The sequence below is a fragment of the Haemaphysalis longicornis genome, unplaced genomic scaffold, assembly GCF_048455015.1.
Source record: "Haemaphysalis longicornis isolate Haplotype H1 unplaced genomic scaffold, Haemaphysalis longicornis Haplotype H1 scaffold_13, whole genome shotgun sequence".
NCBI classification, from domain to species: Eukaryota; Metazoa; Arthropoda; class Arachnida; order Ixodida; family Ixodidae; genus Haemaphysalis; species Haemaphysalis longicornis.
Window position 1 is genome coordinate 93,921,780 of NW_027526233.1, and position 19,220 is coordinate 93,940,999.

The window sequence follows — 19,220 nt, forward strand, 5'->3', positions numbered from 1 at the left end:
TTCCACAAAAGTCTTGCTCTCGGACCTCAATTTCTCAGCCACTGACCATTTCAGTGCTGGGACGGCGCCTCGGTGAAAGCCTATTGAAATATTTATAGCAGCTCCAAGACGAAGGTTCGCAATTTAATTTTGTCTACTACTAGTAAAACCCAATTGCACATACTTGTAGTATCGCAGCGGTATATTTTAAGCCGTCTGTGGGACGTTTGAAAACGCATTCGATGGTTTAGCGGACAGCAATACAGAAAAGCTCGTTAATTCGAACTCCGTTAACTTGAACTTACAGTTATTTGAACTGATGCCCTGGTCCGGGCACAGCGCTGTATATTTCAATGGGGGAAAACTCCCAATAATTAGGATGCGTCGGTATCCAGAACCGTTAATCCGGACTATGATCACCTGATTTCCATCGCTTCTAACAGAACAATTCGGACAAGTGTTGCATGTACGATGTGTTGCAAGTACAAAACAAACCCCATTTACTATATATGCGTAGCAGCGAAAAAGAAAAACAACAGGTTAGCGCGTGCCCTACGCTTCGCAAGCAGCTTCTTTCGCTTCCACAGCGGACGATTACTTTTAATTAGATGCGACGCATCTCTTTGACTCGCCTTATCCCTCCATCTATCTGTAGTCCGCACGCCTCTCCCCCATTCTCCTCGCCACGCCAGCTGCGCGGTAACGCGGCTCTCACCGCAGCGCCATCTTGCGTTAGCGCTCGCTCCCTCGTCATGCCAGCTGTGCGTCAGCGCGCGTTAGCGCTCGGTTAAAAAATGCGCATGCGCTACTCTCTCTCATTCCCCTCACCGTTAACGCGCGGTATGTATAAACGCGATAACTGCGCCACTCCGCTCAGTTGCTCCACCGCCGCCGCTCCGATGACATCCGATGACCACCGATGATTTGGAGACTAACAGGTCTGCTACCACGATGGTCGGCGCAACCGTAACAAGCACCGCCCAGATGCGTCGCATCACCCCATGGTTTCCCCCAGCGGAAAGATGTGGTCAATTTTTTTGGTTGCGGTGACCCTGACGTGTAAATAAACGTGTTTTCGACAATAAACAATGTCAATATTCATGAAATCTCCAGCAACAAACGTGTACTGCTGCCTAATACGCGAAAACGCGTCCAGAGGTTTCTTGTTTGTGTTATGCCCGCACAGTGCGGCGCGATGTCGATTTACTTTTGCGCCCGCCCGCTGATTCGAATGACGCTTAATTCCAACAATTTGATGGTCCCCTTGGAGTTTGAATTAACGAGTTTTTACTGTATTTGTGATTTGTTATGGCCATGGAGTCGGCCCATGGTGGCGAATACCCGCCAAATTCTTCAAGCATTGAAATGTTGTGGTGGACGGATTTTCCTTTTTTCGGAGAGTAGGCATATGCACCCTTAAGAACAGGGATGATCATAAACCTATGTGGACCACGTGCTACATAGTGCCATACACATCACCTTGTGTATGGAAGTCGATTAACGTTAAGGGAACAGTGAAATGATCTGTAAACACGGCGAGATTACTTGCGAAAATGGTTGTCTGTAATCCCTAGGCCAGGTTTCCACCGCCTTGGCTACATTTACGCGACTTTATGTATTAAAAGATCAATTTGAACGTCGTGTCCTAATCTCCACATCTTCTTTGAAGATTTTCTATGAGGCTTCGAATGACGCTTACTCATGTGCGCTTAGCCTGGCTGCCTACTGTGCGGCTCGCCGACACTCCGGCAGTCAGTAGGACGGCCGCCGGCAGGTCGTGGCAATTTATTAGTTCAGGTAAAGCTAAGCAATAACATGATTTCTATGCGGAAAAATGTTGTTTTATTTTGTTAGTTTGTAAAATGTCGAAGTAATTCTACCTCTACACTAGCGTGCATGCAATAGGTATATTGGCTTACGACGCGTCGCTAAGTTGTCTTCGCCGGAGCTGTAAGCCGCATTTGCCCGTGCAAATGGTGAGCCAGCAGAACATCTAACAACAATAAAAATTGGGAGAATCAATTTTGTGAATTTATTGTAGGCAATAAGCAAAAAAATAAACTTATACGTTTCTGTAAACTGTTAAACAAAGGTACCGGAAAGACGTTTTGCGCAAGATGCGCTAGCACAGAGAACAGCAGCGCAACCGCAGGTTTGCGATCTCGTTTTTCCCGCCTAAACAGCGCAGTCACCGATTTGTAAGGTAATTGTGGAGATTTGGGCGATGCGAAAACGTGTTTCTCATAGCTGCCCAGATCAAAACTTTTAGGGAAAACATGCCTGCGCGAAAAATGGACACCGATCTATTGGGCGGACAATTGCCGCTTACTTCATGTGGGAACCAGTAATCCTTGCTTTATTTGTGCCGGGATGCGGGGTTTTTCTGGGGTGTTTTTTAACGAACTGCTAAAAGGGACGTGGACACAATGCGGTTCTTGCCTTTTCGTGACACTACAGGAGTGCCCAGTGATACATTTGATTTTTAATGGGGTTGTACATCTTGTGGAAGTGCTTCATGACTGCCCCCCCCTTCCTTCAAAGAAGTCTGTCTTGTTTTTTTCTTGTTTTTTTTTTCGGGGAGGGGGGAAGCAAGCTGCGTTGATGCAGAACATCTATGCGACGGAAAGGGACCCACCAGAGTGGCTGCCCCTGTTGGACGCGCATATCTACTTACTAATGTTTTGATCTGCACCTTGTCAGCTGCTGCGGTGTTATTCTTCTAGGATAACTGGTAACTTTTGTACTGTGTAATAACTGCACGATTTTCATGATGTAAAGAAATAAATGTGGCATGGACTAGTGGTCTGTAGCGTTAAATGCAGTTCTTCTTAGGAGTTGGTTCGAAGCGCCGGTTGAATTTTTGGGGGGAGATGATTACTTTTTGTATGGGTTATGTTTTCTCTACTACACTCACCATTTCGAGTAGCACTCATGATTGCAATATGGGGGAGTTTGGAGACTGCGTGCCGACAGAAAATGCCGCCATGCCGCGTTCCCGTTGGCGTGGTGTTAACATATCACTGAGAGCTTGCATGCTGCTCAGCGCATAAATACACACAAAACACAAATAAGCCGGAATGGGAGTAAATGGCTTGTGGCATAACTCAGTACCAATACGGAGTTTTCGAAACTCCTTCCAATGGGAGTTTCGCAATGCTCCCATTATTTCCGCCGTTTTTTCAATAGCATATGGGAGTTTCATGGGTACCATTGGAAGTGTATTGTTTCCTCCACTGGGAGTTTTCAGGAGACAAGTTGGGAGCAGTGTTGACCTACATTCGAGGTTTTTTTTTTGTTTTTGTGCGCTTGATATAAGCGCTGCCAAGGAATTTATTACTGTATTTTGGAGTTCTTATTGAGCCCACCGTCCGCATTTCCATTCTTCGTTTAGGATTACGTAAGTTCTAGTCTTTTTCCGCTTCAAACTTTGAATGGCGAAACATGAAAAGTTTGTTTTCTTCGCAGTCAATTTATTTCATAAAAATTACATAAATACGATATACGTGCGAATTGAGCCCACCGTCCGCATTTCCATTCTTCGTTTAGGATTACGTAAGTTCTAGTCTTTTTCCGCTTCAAACTTTGAATGGCGAAACATGAAAAGTTTGTTTTCTTCGCAGTCAATTTATTTCATAAAAATTACATAAATACGATATACGTGCGAACTCTTTAATAAGACAATGAAAGCACTGAATAAAAAAAACACCTACATCGAGAACACAAGGTATCTTGGTAAGAACTTTATCTACTACAACACTCCTCAACGGAAAAAAATTAAGCCATTTTCAAACAGTGAGGTCAGCATGTCGTCGGTGCGCTGTTTGCTTGCACCTGCCTCCCCAACGCTGACGTAGCCGCACCTCTTGGCACGTTCCCCAGGAAGCCACAGCAGCACATGCAATAGACTGATAGCAAAACGCTTTAAATCTGCGACAACAAATACAGATGCATATTGGGCATCTGACCTGACAAAAAAGAAACGGCACCGCAAAGACACAGAACTTGTCACTCTTGTGTCCAACTTTCCGTAAAGTCTGAATGTTTATTTAAAGCTACGAAAAATTGCACTTCCGTCCGAGACACCTGCGCTCACTAGTTCGTCAAAACGAAGTGCTCTGCTGTTCAAAAGTGTGCGCGACTTTTCTGGCGACCAACTTCTCAAAATGCTTCGTTTCCCTCCTTTTCTTGCGTGTAGTCTTCTGGGAGCGAGCTTCAGGTTCTACCACCCGCACTGCCCTTCTCAGTGATGCCAATTTAGCGGATTTTCCGCTAAATTTGGCGGAATTCATTTTAATATGACGTGGAAAAAATTAGTCTAGCGGCTAGTGGATTTTTTTGACGGGCCATTTTCATACATAGCAGATTTCTGGCGGATACCTCACGCAGTGCATCGATTCGAAATCGCCCTGCAAGAAACCATTTCCGTGTGCTCTAAAAATGGGGAAATTCTTTAACTTCAGAGAATAGGAGGGCGCCTGTTCACTTTGCTCTCAAGCTTGGTTAAAAAAGTCGTGATTCCGACAGAGCAGATTGACGTTCTGACGTGCAGACTTGAGGACCACTGGAACAGAGTGGGCACGGCGCAAGCGCCGGGCACGGTCTCATCACCATGCGCCTGTTGCTTTTTGTGCAGGCTTTGCTCCTGACAGCCAACGATTCAAGCTCGCCCAGCACATTCGCGCCGATCTACGGATTAACAACATCAGACGAAAGACAAGCACGCAACTCGACCTATACCCTGGAAACCACACCACTCCTGATCCATGGCTGCATGACGTCTTCAACGGCACCTATAAAGGAGCGACCGGCGAGGGACCTCTTCAGTGGGCACGGCGCAAGCGCCGGGCACGGTCTCATCACCATGCGCCTGTTGCTTTTTGTGCAGGTTGGTCAAACCTATTCAATTAGAAGCGACAATCGATTTCTTGTGGTTTTGCCGTGCCCACGGACATGTTTTTGCATTGCTTATGACTGTTTCCGTGCATGCCAGCTTCTTGTATGTGGGGACATAGAAACGAACTCCGGACCCACAGTAGAGGAAATGTTTCAAGAAATCTTGAACGGCCAAAAAGTGATACAGACCGATATCGCTGACATCAAAAATCACCTCGAGGCCACCGAAAAAGCTATGGCCAATTTTGGCTCGCGACTCGGGCAGTTAGAAGAAAAAGTGGAAGAACTGCAAAACCGAGATGTAGACACAGGTGGTTTGAATCTAGCCATTAATAACGTGCACAAGGCACTGACCTCGCATCAAAGGAAACTTAATGATTTAGAGGATCGTAGCAGGCGGTCTAACCTTGTAGTATTTGGCATTCCTGAAGAGCCCAATGAATCGGATGAGGCATTGCGCGAAAAGGTTATCAAAAAGCTTTTCGAGAAAAAAAATGGGTGTCAAGTGTTCTTTTGTCGCTAGGATTCACAGAATCGGAAAAGCCCCCAAACGCCCAGTAATTTTGTACTTTCAATATTACAATGAAAAGCAGGAGCTCTTCAAAAACGTTAATAAGTCAAAGGGGTTGAAAATCTTCTTGCAGAATGACTACTGCAAAGACACACTACGTAAAATAAAGCTACTTATGGCAAGCGCAGAGAGTGATAAAGATGCAGGAAGTAAGGTGATGCTTGTCCATGATAAGATCAGTATTGACGGTGTCAGGAGTCAAGTTGCGAAGACGGCGGGGACGACGACGAAGAAGAGATAATAAGCGAGAAATTCCTGGAAGCTGGTGGAGAAAGAGGAAAAAACGAGGAGAAGGAAGACGAAGAGCGGGTGGACAAGGAGATCGGGGTTCCAGGCGACCGAAGGAGGCGGGACCCGAGGTCTGGGAACCCGCAAGGCACCAGCGGCACTGCCCCGTTGGCCTCCTCAAGCATTTGACGCGGGTGCTCCTGGGCAACGGCGGCTCCGCTCCGCTGGCTTCAGCACCGGCTTGCACGGGCACGCACGCACCAGTGGCTTCGCCCCACTGGCCGCGTCACCAGCTTCACGGCGCTGCGCTCAGGGAGCCATCTCAGTGACAACGGATACCCCGCTACCCCAACGATCCAGTGCAACGCAACGACACAATGTGCGGTATGGAAATGGCGTTTAGGAAACTATAGGGACCAATAGATATGCGAGAGGACACTATTGCAGTTCACGAACTGAAAGCCATTTGGGGCCTTTTTTACATGTAATGTATTTCTAGCACTTCTATTGTATATTTCTCTTACATTCTTCTTCCTTAAAGTATCGTCTCAACTTGATGCCTTTGCGCCCGGTCTCCATTCTTTTACCGAGGTGACGCGTGACAAAAACATTGGCGAGCCTGCCAGGATCCCTTTCCCCATTGTCACCTGTTTACCGCGGTGGAAGAGATGGATCTCGAAAAGTTAATGACATTGGCGAGTAGCTTGGGGTTGACTAAGGAAGAGATGTTGGACCTTAACGAGAGGGAAAATCAGAGACGCCGAGAGGAAAGAGCAGCAGTGAGGGACGCGAATCGAGAAGAGGAAGAGAGAGCGAAGCGCATGGCGGATGTAGAAAAAGAAAAGCTAGCCCAAGAGAAAGAGTTGGTCGAGTTAAAGCTACGTTTAGCAAATGCCAGTGCATCAAACCAAAGTGGTGAACAATCCCCAGTATCTCCAGTACCACAGATGTCCAAGAGTCCGGAAATTTGCCCAAGAAAACTCATGGCTCCTTTCGATGACAAAAGAGATGACCTCGATGCTTATCTCCATCGCTTCGAACGAGTAGCACTAGGGCAAGGTTGGGAGAAGAGTCAGTGGGCGACAGCATTGAGTCTCTGTCTGGTCGGCGAAGCACTTAGTGTCTTCGGAAGAATGCCGGCATCAGAGTCTATGGACTACGACACTGTAAAGACAGCACTGCTGCAAAGATTTAGACTGACAGCCGATGGTTTCCGCGAGAAATTTCGCAGCGCAAAGCCAGAGGATGCGGAGACAGGAAAGCAGTTTGCTTCGCGTCTCCTGAGTTATTTTGACCGGTGGTTAGAGATGTCCAACACAGAAAAGACGTATGAAAAACTTCGTGAGCGAATGGTGACAGAACAGTTTCTTGCGTGTTGCAATTCCAAGTTGGCAGTATTTTTGAAGGAGCGCAGCCTAAAGACCCTTGAGGAGATGACTACTGCCGCGGATCAATACTGCGAAGCCCAGAGGCTTAAGAACTTGGGCAAAGTGAAGGAAGAGGGCATGGCGGCGAGCATAGAATCACCGGAAAGTATGACACAAAGGTTCGCTCCGAGGGCTCCATCGCGTTGTTTTCTTTGCGATCGCGTAGGGCATCGTGCCGTTGATTGCCGAACAGTTGCTAACTCGAGGCAAGCACCTTCAACTTGCCAGGTGTGTAAGAGAAGACGGCATGCAACAGAAGAATGCCGTTTTCAAAAGCAGGAGACGTCAGCTTGTGCAATAAAAGCGAACGAGTTCGGCCCAGCCCCGCCAAAGACAATCACAAGCACCAAAGAAAAAGAGACAACACTTAGAGAAGGAGAGGATCGGGCGACACAAGGATGGCAAATGCCTGTTGTAGATGGCGAGCTGCGGGGAGAGCGAATCTCAGTTCTCCGGGACACCGGAACGAACACGGTATTGGTGAGGAGGAGCCTTGTCACGGAAAACGAGTTTACTGGGAAGGAGGCACAAGTGGTTCTTGTAGATGGAACGGTAAGGTGCTGGCCGGAAGCAATCATTCAAATTTCGACCCCTTACTACACGGGAGAGTTAATAGCGAAATGTGTAGATGAACCACCGTTTGACGTGATTCTAGGTAACGTGAGAGGCATTAGGGAAGTGAATGACCCTGACACGAAATGGACGAGCAAGTTAGCGGATATGAATGGAGAACGAAGACGCCCAGATGAAGAACGGAAAAAGGATAAAGAAACAACAAAAGCAATCATTTCAACCCCGGTAATGACTATGACAGCGCGCGCAATGGCCGCAATTGAGAAAAAGGAATCGCTACATGAACTCGCTGATTCAAGTGCACCAGCGTTGGACAGGTCACCCGAGACAATCACCCGACAACAAAAGAAGGATCCATCTTGGAGAAATTGGTGTCAACAAGCTTATTGCGAAGATCGCCGGCGACATTTCCAAAGTACCAGACGACGAGAATGGAGAGCAGACAACAGTAAGAGCGGCAGGGCATACGGCAACCCCTCTCAACGAGGCAGAAACTTTTGTCAAGATGAAGTCGCACAAGGAGGTCATCGATACCGGAGCAAGGATGAAACCTGCAGTGGACCACGAAAATCTTATAACCAAGTAGAACAACGAAGGGGATCGCGAGTAATGGTTGTACAGAGCGCAGCAAACGGTCGGCTCAAAGTTCGTGGCGCAACTCAAGGACGTTACCAAGCTTGCTGGGGAAGTGGAGATGCAGGTCAACGGGCTGAAGAACTGCGAGGACAGAAAGAGTTTCGAGGAACAGGGTGTTTCAACCCAAAACAGTACCTTGTCGAAAGACATTATGCCGGACAAGCTTATGGACGCAAATACAATGGCTTTTCGAGACAGGGCGGTCTAGATCGTAGAGATGGAGTTTGCCAAAGATATAAGAATAGAAGGAATCCCTAGCTGAGCAGAATACTGTGAATTGGTAGATTAGTGAAGCAGTAGTGTATTTTGCTGAATGTCCAAAATGAGAAAGATATGTTAAATTAGCGAGTGAGCAGTGCACTAGATAGACGACAATGTAATGCTACAGCAGATTTTATGAGTGGAGTGCCGTGATTAACCAATCAGTAGTCTGTATGTTAGGCATTGCTGGCATAATGCCTGAGAGAAAATGTTTTTGTGAATTTACACTAACGCACACGGAAAGTGACACTTTCGTGAACTTTTCAGTGATTATACCTTTGTGTCATAGCTGTGGCCCTTAGGACTGAACTGAACTGTGCGGTGAGAAAGTGATTGACTATGATTTGTGATATGAGTGTGGGTCATCGACGTCAAAGTGGAAGCAGTTTTTCATAAAAAACTCTTGAAGACGGGGGCAAATGTCAGGAGTCAAGTTGCGAAGACGGCGGGGACGACGACGAAGAAGAGATAATAAGCGAGAAATTCCTGGAAGCTGGTGGAGAAAGAGGAAAAAACGAGGAGAAGGAACACGAAGAGCGGGTGGACAAGGAGATCGGGGTTCCAGGCGACCGAAGGAGGCGGGACCCGAGGTCTGGGAACCCGCAAGGCACCAGCGGCACTGCCCCGTTGGCCTCCTCAAGCATTTGACGCGGGTGCTCCTGGGCAACGGCGGCTCCGCTCCGCTGGCTTCAGCACCGGCTTGCACGGGCACGCACGCACCAGTGGCTTCGCCCCACTGGCCCCGTCACCAGCTTCACGGCGCTGCGCTCAGGGAGCCATCTCAGTGACAACGGATACCCCGCTACCCCAACGATCCAGTGCAACGCAACGACACAATGTGCGGTATGGAAATGGCGTTTAGGAAACTATAGGGACCAATAGATATAGCGAGAGGACACTATTGCAGTTCATGAACTGAAAGCCATTTGGGGCCTTTTTTACATGTAATGTATTTCTAGCACTTCTATTGTATATTTCTCTTACATTCTTCTTCCTTAAAGTATCGTCTCAACTTGATGCCTTTGCGCCCGGTCTCCATTCTTTTACCGAGGTGACGCGTGACAGACGGCCACCTTTTCGTTTGGGATGTTGCTACCAACAGCCGCAAGGCAACTTCTATGAGCGAAAAAGTAGCGCTGTCGACTCCTGAAACAAATTCGTCCTCGGCGCAAAAAAATTATCTTCTCGCGAAGCCTACCAGCACCCCGCTCCACAGCTAGCGATTAAAGAACCGTGAACTTCGGCTGCTTAGCTTCAATGCCAGAAGCATTGTTAATGAAATAGAACAGTTAGAGAACACCTTGTTGATATATGACCCCCACCTTGCCATAATTACAGAAACACGGCTACATAGTTTAAATAACGATGACGAAATCGTGCCGCCTGGGTACCAATTATTCCGACGAGATAGGGGATCTCGAGGGGGCGGAGTAGCGATTGTTGTAAAGAATAGAATTGATGTAACTGCAGAAGATCAAATCGGTAGCCACGAAAGTTTAATTTTAAAGGTTTCAAAGGTTTCATTTCAATGGCACACGTTTTTTCTCTGCGCAGTCTATCACCCACCGGACGCTGACGATTCTTTTTTGTTTAAATTCCATGACCGAATGATGAAATTAAAGGGTAAGAATTGCATAGTTACTGGTGATTTTAACCTACCTGCTATTGACTGGGAGCGTAAGCAATACGGTTTATCTAGTTCTTGTGATTCATTACTGGACATAACGTTTACTCTTAACCTTGAACAAATTGTAAAAGACAACACTCGGGGAAATTCAATCCCAGACCTGTTGCTAGTTTACGAAATGTTTAGTGGGGGAGTTGTTCAGGTATATTCAGGTATATCTGACAATAAATTAATTTCCTTTTCTTGGAGAAAGAGCAGTCTTAAACCGAAAGTTGTGACACAGGACCTAATTAAAGATTTTTCCAGGGCAAACGACACTGCTGTAATAGACTATTTAGACATGCATCTAGAACAAACCGAAAATGACCCTGAACTGTTATGGCGACAATTTCGTGCTTCTGCAGAATTCTGTATTGAAAATTTTGTGATTCTAAAACACGACAAAAGCATCGTCAGAATCCCTGGATTAGCAGAGAAATAATCCACTTAAGGCGTAAAATCAAGCGCCTCCAAAAGAAAAGGAAAACAGGATCTCCACAGTATGGCGATTTAAAAAATAGTTTACTAAGTAAAGTCAAGCACTCTAGAAACCAGTATTTCAATACCACACTAGCATACTTTATTAAAACCAACCCCCAAGAGTTTTGGAGGTATCTGAGTCCGGCTAAACATGAAATTAGAAAGATAAAGGTAGACGAAACAATTATCACTGACGCGAAACAAATGGCTACACAATTTAATGCGTATTTTTATACGGTCTTCTCTAATAGGGATCTGTGCCATTTTTCGGAGTGCTGCTCTGGCTCATTTGAGGGTCCAGTGGTAACTTATGTGGGAGTTGTTGAAATGTTGCTCAAACTGGATGTAAAAAAGTCTACAGGACCGGATGCCATTCCAAGTGCCTTTTTGCGACGATATGCGGAACAAATTGCAGCGTTTTTGACACATTTGTTTAATTTATCAATACGGACAGGTGATATCCCTGATGACTGGCGCATGGCACGGGTAGTCCCGGTATTCAAAAAAGGAGACAGATTAGATTACAGCAACTACCGACCAGTTTCTATTACAAGCACGTGCTGTAAAATGTTAGAGCATGTCGTCGCGAATTATATAGAAACGTTTTTATTGGAAAGAAATTTGTTGTCACATTGCCAGCATGGGTTCCGGAGGGGCATGTCCACCACCACCCAGTTGGTTTTAACAGTGCATGAGGTTTCCGAAATTCTGGGTCGGTCAGGGCAGGTGGATATGCTCTTTCTGGACCTATGCAAGGCTTTCGATAAAGTACCTCATGGGAAATTGTTGTATAACTTAAAACAACTAGGGTTACCTCTTAGTGTTGTTCGTTGGGTGAATTCATACTTAAAAACATGAAACAGTTCGTCGTAATTAACAATTGTGCCTCTGATATGCTTCCTGTATCCTCGGGGGTGCCCCAAGGTAGTGTGTTAAGCCCCCTCCTGTTTTTGATTTATGTCAATGATTTAGCAGAAGTTGTAAGTGATGTTTCAATCAAATTATTTGATGACGATTGTGTAGTCTTTAAGGAAATATCGTCCAAGGGAGATCACGACGTACTACAAAATAATCTTTTGGCAATTAATGATTGGTGTGATCGATGGGGTATGTTGCTCAACAATGAAAAAACAGTATTGCTGCGTGTAACACGAAAGATGCATCCAAGTAACTTTTCTTATACTCTTCAAAACAATGTAATCACAGAAGTTCGAAAATATAAGTACCTTGGTGTTACCCTATCTTCTAAACTCAATTGGTCCGATCATGTATCCGATGTCTGTATATCGTCTCTTCGTAAGCTCTGGTATCTGAGGCGGAAGCTCAAAGATGCTCCAGCAAACACTAAGCTTATGGCGTACAATGCATGTGTTCGAGCGAATTTAGAATATGTTTCAGTGGTTTGGGGTCCCTTTACCATAAAGGACATTTCTCAGTTAGAGAAGGTGCAGAGAAAAGCCGTCCGATTTATTTACGGGAAATACCGCAGGCATGACTCACCATCTCTTCTGATGAAAGAAAATAATATTGAAACGTTAGATGATCGCAGACGGGTAAGTCGGCTGATATTTCTCCATGATTGCTTGTCAGGCAAAATAAAAATACCTCTTCCTGGCAGAGTTAAACCACGTGTAACTAGGGCTACAAGACGCACTCATGAATTCGTATTAACACCTATTTTCGCTCGAACGGTTGCCTTCAAAAACAGTTTTTTCCCCAGGACCGTTGAAGAGTGGAATTCTTTACCTCTTGATGTTTTAAAAGCAAAAGATTTTGCAGAAGCGTTACAGCGTCATCTTTTTTCAAATTAATATGTTTATCGTGTGCTTTTGTTATTCATGTGTAAAAGATGCAGGGTACCATGAATTGTTTCTGATATATTTGTTGCTTGTGTTCCCTTTCGTACTTGATTCGTACGTATGTTTTGTATAAGCCCCTCCTGCTTGAGTCAAATTCTTGACCTGCCGTATCTGTAAATAAAAATAATAATAATAAAAACCCCAACCCATATCTGGGCTACCTGTTTGAGAAATATGTTGACAATGTAAAATTTGCTCAGAAGACGGACGGGTTCTCTCTCGCAGATGATGATGTGATGCGAGAAAGCTGCATAAGTTTTATTACCGTGCTAGTAGATCAAATCAGAGAGCGACTTCAAGACAACATCACAGTTCTCCAGAAAACATCACTCTTATCGGTCCAAAACGCTTTGTGCGTCGTGAAGGAGCCATTGATTCCTCTGCTGGAAACAATGGCAGTGCCCCCTGAGACAATCCAAAAAATTCGAAACCAGTGAAGCGAAATCACCCTCCTGGACTGGAAGCAAATGTCGTCCACGCAGTCGTTATGGTGTGAAGTTCACTCTTATACGGACGCCTGCGGCGAAAACCCGTTCACCGAGCTGGCCGGATTCGCCATTTCGATGCTCGTGCTGGCGTATTCAAATGCCGAAGTAAAGAGGACGTTTAGTCAGCTTAACATAGTAAAATGCATGCTTAGGAACAAGCTGAAGCCTGAAACAACAAGCGCCATCCTCGTCGTAAGAGCGGGGCTGAAGCGACACCAGAAAAGTTGTTTTGATTACGAACTTCCCGCGGCCGTTGTTAGTGCAATCGGGACATCTGCAACGTATGTGCAACCAAGCCACCTTTCTGGCCCCTCAACAAGTACCAGCGGTCCTGTGGAGATGGTGTCAGACGACGACAGCGGCGACGAAGACCTCGATGTGTTTTTCGTTGACCTGTGAGTTCTTTTTTTTTAATCATGCAGTGTGAACATTTTTAACGTTCAGCCTCACCTGTGATGAGGTTGACAAATGACGACCACCGCAGCACCAAAGCCGCAAGTGTTCTAGATAGACTCCTTGGAAGACTCTTTTATATGTTATTTCAGCTTTCGTAGTTTTGGGGGATTTTTAAGAATGATAAAGGTATTGATCATACGAAATTGCACTATTTTTAAAATAAATTAGGCCCAAGCGGGAAATTTAGCGGATATGTTTTAGAATCTAGCGAAATCTCGCGGATTTCTCATTGCTTTTTGGCGTATGTCTGACGCCCAGCGATGGCAACACTGGCCTTTCTCTCCCCTTACCCCCAAAGTTAAGGACAAATTTCGGTCGGTGTGACACCTGCGCCTGCACCCCCCCCCTTCAAAAAAAAATACAATAAAATAAGCAGTCGTCCGTCGACTGTACAGAATGCTCCCTTGAATGGCGTTTGCTGGTTATAGTTACACGCCCCTAGCGTACGGAGAGCTCCCACGGGGCCCCGACGTCCTCCCTTTCCCGTGAAAGCAATTATTAGGGACCGGGCAGCCGTTGTATGGCACCACCAGCGCTTCAGCGAACAGCGCCGCCCGTGGCGAACCGCTCGTCAGTGGAATGCCGGTGGCGGTCAGCGCAGCGTAATTGTGCATGGCTTTCTGTCGTTTTTCTTCGCTGCGGCTTGCAAAGCGTACGTAGCCCAACGTGCATTTTTGAGATCGGTAAATCTTGAACGTGGATGGGACGTTTACGAGGCATGCCATGTGTGTGATTTACGCCCATACTCTATTTACAAATAGCAGACGACGCTCAATGCGCCAAGCTTGAAGTGAAAGTTCGTTGCTTCATGCAATTTTTTGATGCCTCATGCAGTTTCGCGCATCGAGGAGTATACTGCGGCTAAATGCTCCCACAAAGCCGGTGTGTGCAACCGATCTAGGAATGCTGCGGCGCTGGCCTTGGGCAGTTGATGACGAAACGGCGTCGACGTCCTGTACAAGCGAAAGACAAAGTTGGAGGGTGTCTTCTAAGATTTACCTCAAAACAGAAATTGTGATGGACGACGCTTCCGTACCTTCATTACCTACGGCTGAAACGTGTTTAATTTCACAGAAATGCTCCTACTACAGTCATCGGGAATCGTTCATAGAATAAATACCGCTTGATAGTAGAACGTTATTGCGTGTCGTGGAGAAGCATTGCTTTACAAGAATTGCAATGGTTGCTGGCTAGTTGGTAAATGGTTTTTTAAAAACCAATTCCTGCGTTGCTGAAGGACGCAAGACAGGAGGGTGCCCGAAACCTGAACTCATCTTCACAACTGAATGCTGCGGTCGGTTTACAAGCTGCCACCTACGCTTCAAAAATCATGCACACCTTCGTCTAACGACGGTGAGGGTTTATCGCAAAGCTCTATCGTATGGGTTTTTTTGGTTGCCTTCTGGATTTAAACTTTGACTAGTCGAGCGTCGAATTTGACCAGCACGCAGTTTGGTTTTTTGATCGCAGCGTCTTTGACTTTGACCATTTCCCATTCCATTTCGCAGGAAGAAAGCCTTGCGTTCAACCATCATAATCATTAAACGGAGGGATACATGATTTCGCTGTTTAATTTTGAACTTCCATGCCCCCCTCTCCAAATCTAAACTTTGTCCAGCGTTTCGGAAATGTGTCTGTGCTGGAGGACTCGGGCTGATGCACCCATATTTGAGGCAACTAATCGCGCGTATATGTTGTCTTCCCCACGCATTACACGATTTTTTAGGTACTCTAAATAATACTTAAGCATTAAAAAACACCGGCTGACGTTAATGCTGCCACCTTTTTTAACTATTGGTGCCAGCCTTTATTCTACGCAGGTGGTAAAACGGGAAGAGGAGGAGGGATGGTTTGTAGCTTGGGCTGTTGAGTTGGTGAAGAACTTTTGCTCTTGATAAAATGACCACCACAAATGTGGGATTTCCACTTCGGCTTTCAGGTTCCCATGCTGCCTCAGTGGCGCTCACCAAAACCGAAGGCACAAAGCTCACGGTTACAGAAAGTGTTAACTACAGCAATATTTCTACGGCTACACGGTAATTCATCCCGTATGCATGTGACTTTCTATTTAAAGCACACGCATCGAGGTATCCCAGCGCTAAGGCTGGCGTGGAAACCGTAGTTATTGAAACCAGTGACGATAAATTAAAGTGGTAGAAATGAATAATAATATTGCTAATAGTTTAATTCCTACTCAGATCGCGCGGAGCCAGGCGCATAGCGCTGCAAAAAGCGCTTGTTTCAAGGTAGCCCATCCCCAACCTTACAAGCATCCAATAAGTTTGCGTAGCCGTTAGTGCATTTATGAAGAAAATAATACTAATAATAGCAGTTTTATTCGTACTCAGAACGGCTGAAGCCAAGCGCAGATCCCTGCAAAAATCGCTCACGCCATTGCAGCCGATACCCAACTTTAGAAGCGTCCGACAAGTTTACGTAGTAATTACTGTATCTAACAACCCAACGTATCTGTCGAACCTTTGTTACACCGCACATATACACTCACAACACCAGCAAAACATTTAAAGCACCGAAGCAAACACGACAAAAACAACGGGAGGCTGTGTAGTCCAATGCCCCGGCTCTTTCCACTGATGAGGGCAGCGCCGAGTGGTGGCGCCACCCGTCCAGCTGCCCGGTCCCTATTCGCCCCGAGCGCGAACACAGTCGGCCCCTGGCGGCGGCGGGAGGAACCGCTCTTAGTGTGGATGGCGCTTTCGCGTCGTCTGCTTTTTCACGTTGCGTGCGGCGCAACACGCGTGCTGCACACGACAAAACAACCAATATGTGTGCTCGTTTGACAGTAAGCAATGACATAGTTACCTCTGCTTGCGCATTTCCTCTAGAAACGCAATAATCAGCGGCATTTGCGGGTTAATGCGCTGATTTAATTCCACGAAATATCTTCGCCGTGGTCACCGCTTGAGTGTGAAACGTGTTATAAACATTGCTTCCACACATTGCACTTTTCTTAATGCTGAGTGCAGTCGTCTGCCGTTTCGAGAACGTCGAAGGGTGCTTTTTGAAGGTGGCGTGGTAATTATTTAAAGGATAAAAGTTTAGTACGCGAAACGGGTAAGAAGCGACAAGACCTCTGCATACGTGTGCAAATTCCACACCCTTGTAGAATTGCGCTAAGAAGAAACAAACAAAGACATTTACACTGCACACGACCCGTGCGCTATCGCCCATACATTACTGGACACGTATTTAACACCCGCAAGAGCCAGTGTGATCGCGTCCTTCCCGAACGTTTTCTAAAATAAATACAATTTTTGAACAGTGCCTGGTTATACTAAAGAGGAGGAATAAATATTTATTCAACTGTATTGAGTTGCTAATTTTGCGTATCATTTAAAATACGTTTCTGTGGATGCGGAAGAGTATTTAGGGGGGATTTTTCGGTACAATTAAGCAGTTGCGAGTTTGCGTCTGTCATGTGGCATTCCGTATGTCATTTTCATATACCGACGTGAATTACCTTGCCCAGAAATGAATCTCACTCAGCATAACCAAATGCCTTATATGGTCGCGTCTTAACCTCTTAAGGTGGACATATGTTTAAAAAAAGAGGAAAGAACGCGTAGTACAATGCACGTTATTGCCTACATGTGTGAGGGGTTTGTGCCATGACTCGCTGTTGTTTTTTTTAAATTTATCCTATAGTGCTTGCTTTCAATACAATTTTGAAAAAGGCGAGCCACAATTCGTGGACAATCTCGGACAAAAAGGGGTTTATTAGTTTTGAAAATACCTACGTGTTAAAGTATTGCTTTTTCACCGCTACAGAACACGACGCCTAGTGTAGTTTCGATTGTAAGTAATAGTGATAACCATAGTTTGGCTTTTCGCGTTACATGCGTTCCCTTCTCGCTGCTCTTGCAACGTTGGCAGGACCCCCCCCCCCTTCCCGAAAAAAAAAACGAAATGCACAGAATGTAATTTTTAACCAATCCTCAAGAAGTAAATGAAACAAGGCGATATTCAGTTTACAAAACAAAGTAGTTACCGGGAAACCGTTGCGCTGATTCGCCACGAGAAATAAAAAGGAAATGTTTTACTACATCTGCAACAGCGCAACTTCATTAATTGCCATCTTTAGGGTTAGTAAGAGACCTTATACGCAAGAATGCACGCACATTTCGCTGTTGCAGGCACCTGTTAGATTTTAAAAGGAACGCAAATGGTCAACACAGCAGCCGTAACAGAAAATTTGTGCTCACTGTGAGGTCCCAGAAGCTTGGTTTGCACACTGTAAACCTGCTTGTCACTTTGCGAAAACCTAGCTAACCATGAGATGTTGATTGTACTGCATGCGTTGGCAATTCAATTCGCAAGTTCACTTCCGACGAAAGCCGTAAATAAGTGATCCGAAACCGTTATTCATCAAACCTTCCTTCAGAGTCGCTAAAATTTCATTTGAAAGACCCGTTACAGCGGTTACATTTATATCTCTGCTGTGATCCAAATTCAGTAACCTTATGTTGCCTTTTGAACACACCAGAAATATCGTAAGCTCTTAGAAAGAATGTTGGGGCAGTTAAGTAGTGTTACCATTTCAGGGCATCCCACAAATGCAAGAATGCGTCATGCTACCAGTGAAAGCGATTGAGATGGCCGTTGTAAACTGAATTTCAGAGATCGAGGCTTCCTGATTTGTTTCTATTTATGCTTTTATTGAAGGCTCAAAGCCATAGTCTGGAAAGATCGAGCTTGCTACGAGCCACAGCGTACAAGTTCATTGTCACAATTACGGCCATTCTCAGATTCCCGATGTGTCGTCGCTTTTTTTGGCGTAGTAATGAAAACTGACTGCCGCTTCCATGCTATACATTGAACGTTGAGGAACCGAACTACAGCATACCACTCTTGTTTGGACCTTTCGTGCACACATACGGCGAGAAAAAGGCACGAAGCGCGCCCACAGTGTGCATTGTTACGGGCCGCTCAGCGGAGCATCCACACTAGCCGCGCGACGCTGTCGCCATCTATATGTCGAGCTCGCGGCGAATAGCCGGCGGCACGCGGCAGTCACCCTCCTCGTAACAGGCACGCCTGGCACCACAAGTACTTAACAAGAAAAGTGGCCGCCCTGCGAAGTTTGACCGGCCAACTTCACCTTCGCCTGCCAATAAGCCACATACACAGCCTAACAAAAACATTTACAGTAGTTCAGAGTTCGGACAGTTTTCATTCGGCTCGCTAGTGAGAATGAGTAAGTGTTCTGCTCGAGACACGCGCAAATACGCATTGCTTTCACACTGTTCGGCCTTCCTAATGACGATCCGGGCATGGCGCCGTCTTTCCCGCACAATTCGCTCACCTCCAGTGGCGGAGAATCGCCCGTGCAGTGACGCGGGAAACACGCTTAGTTTATTTGACACTAGAAGGGGCACAAGTATCCCAAAATATTGGGTACAATAAAAAACGTGAAAATCTTACCTTCAACCACCTCGCAGAGGCACAACCGCGTTCTTTGTAATGAGACACTCTTAGCGATCACTGCATTTAGGCCTAACATCGGCTCGCTGGCGCATTCTGTCGACTCGACGGTCGGTGACACGGAGGCGATGTTGCAGTGCGTCGCACGTCAGTGCAGGCTGGTTCCACAATGTTCGCAAAGAGCTTCGATTGTCGGGAAGCACTTCACATCCGTTCGTGCGGCCGCAAGTTCATATCGACAATATATTTTCGGGGACGCTG